Source organism: Rhyacophila brunnea, unplaced genomic scaffold (assembly GCF_057557595.1).
Source record: "Rhyacophila brunnea isolate RB1 unplaced genomic scaffold, BYU_Rbru_1.0 scaffold_23, whole genome shotgun sequence".
Taxonomy (NCBI): domain Eukaryota; kingdom Metazoa; phylum Arthropoda; class Insecta; order Trichoptera; family Rhyacophilidae; genus Rhyacophila; species Rhyacophila brunnea.
Window position 1 is genome coordinate 6,675,211 of NW_028232893.1, and position 2,049 is coordinate 6,677,259.

Here is a 2,049-nt window from a genome sequence, read left to right on the forward strand (position 1 = left end):
GGCATTTGCCGGTCACTTTAGGTCTGTCTACGCAAGTAGTAGTCCGAATCTGGATGTTGCCTCAACGTCAAGAAAAACATCACGCGGTGCCCAATCTATTGATATCCTTCCAATTGATGTTGCTATTGTGTTTAGGTTCATTAAAAAGCTAAAGAACACACGATCTTTAGGGCCGGATAATCTCCCAACATTTTTTTTAAAGGGGTGTATTGACTTTGTCAAAGGCCCGCTTTCATATATATTTAATCTTGTGATGGAGACGGGTATCTTTCCCGAATTGTGGAAGATGTCAAAGGTTACTCCAATCCATAAGAGTGGTGCTGAGTCATCAGTGGAGAACTACAGGCCGGTGGCTGTTCTCTCGGCACCCGCAAAGGTTCTTGAGATGATCATGCATAACATGATTTATCCAAAAATTGAGTCATTTATAATAAATGAGCAGCATGGATTTAGAGTTGGCCGATCAACGTAAACTAACCTGATGGTATTTGTAGATTATGTGTTGTCAGCACTAGATAGAGGCCATCAGGTTGACTGTTCCTACAATGACTTCTCAAAAGCGTTTGACAGAGTCGATCACGACATCCTGTTGGAAAAACTCCAACTAATTGGATTGTCCGATCGTTTTCTGAAGTTATTCGGGAGCTATTTTAGGAATTGTCAACAATACGTATTGTATGGCGTCTATCAGTCACAGATGTTCAATACATTTTCTGGTGTGCCTCAGGGCTCAAACTTGGGGCCATTGCTGTTTACGATTTTTATAAATGACATAGCAATGGTCATTAAAAATGCTATGTTTTTGTTGTTCGCTGATGACCTGAAACTCTTCATGGAAGTTGTGACCTTGGACGATTGTCGTCAACTCCAACTTGATATAGACAATATATTAGATTGGGGCAGGCGTAACAAACTGGACTTCAATATTGAAAAATGCAATATTTTATCATTTACCAGAGCCTCGCGAGTATTATTTTTCCAATATTCGATGAATGGCAGAGTTCTTTCGCGAATACCATCTGTAAGGGATCTTGGCATTACGTTTGACAGTAAGCTGTCATTTAGTGGTCATATAGCTATCATTTGTAAAAAGGCGCTACAAATGTTGGGCTTCGTCTTGCGTACTTCCCGGGTCTTTTCGGATGTTACTGTATTAAAAATTCTTTATAATTCCTTAGTAAGAAGCCGGCTTGAGAGTGGGTCGATTGTTTGGGCCCCGCATCAGTTGAAATATGACCTTATGGTGGAGCGAGTTCAAAAGAAATTTTTGAGACTCCTTTATTTGAGGTTATATGGATACTATCCGTGGCTTTATCCAACTGACTTTCTCTTAGGTATGCTAACATACTGTAGTTTAAGTGCTAGAAGATATCAATATTTGGCCACGTATTTTTTTAGACTAATACGTGGTGTGAATGAGAACTCTGCCATTCTTGGTAATATTGACTTGTGTGTCCCTGATAACTATCTTAGAAATCGGGAGCATCAGTTGTTTGTTCTCCCGAGGAGCAGAACTAACCTGCCATTGGTGATGCCAATTGGTAGAGCAATAACTCTGTTCAACCAAATTGCTTCGGATGTTGATATATTCCATCTACGTGAGAATGAGTATAGGTGGACGTTATTTTATAAATTCTTAAAATAGGGTCTGCTTAACTCATCCGGTGTACTTCCTTGTACCTATATACTTCATATTTTTTGTATTTACACATTTATACTATAGAATAACTTAATATTGCATAATTACAATATTACATAATACTTTTTTAATAATATTTATTTGTTTCTAAATGTCATGTTGTGAACGTCTTGAACTTATAATTTGTAATGTCCACAATATGTAAAATAAATTAAAATTGAAATTGAAATTTACGATTACTCCACAAAACTTAAATTTCTAATCGACACCGGTGCCTACCGGTGTACAGTGATTCCAAAAACTCGTTAAAAATCATTCCGTAACTGTAAACCTAACAATAGCTTCATTCTGACAACTGCAAACTGTGGGATAATCAACACTTTTGGCACACAATTTTTACAAATAGATTT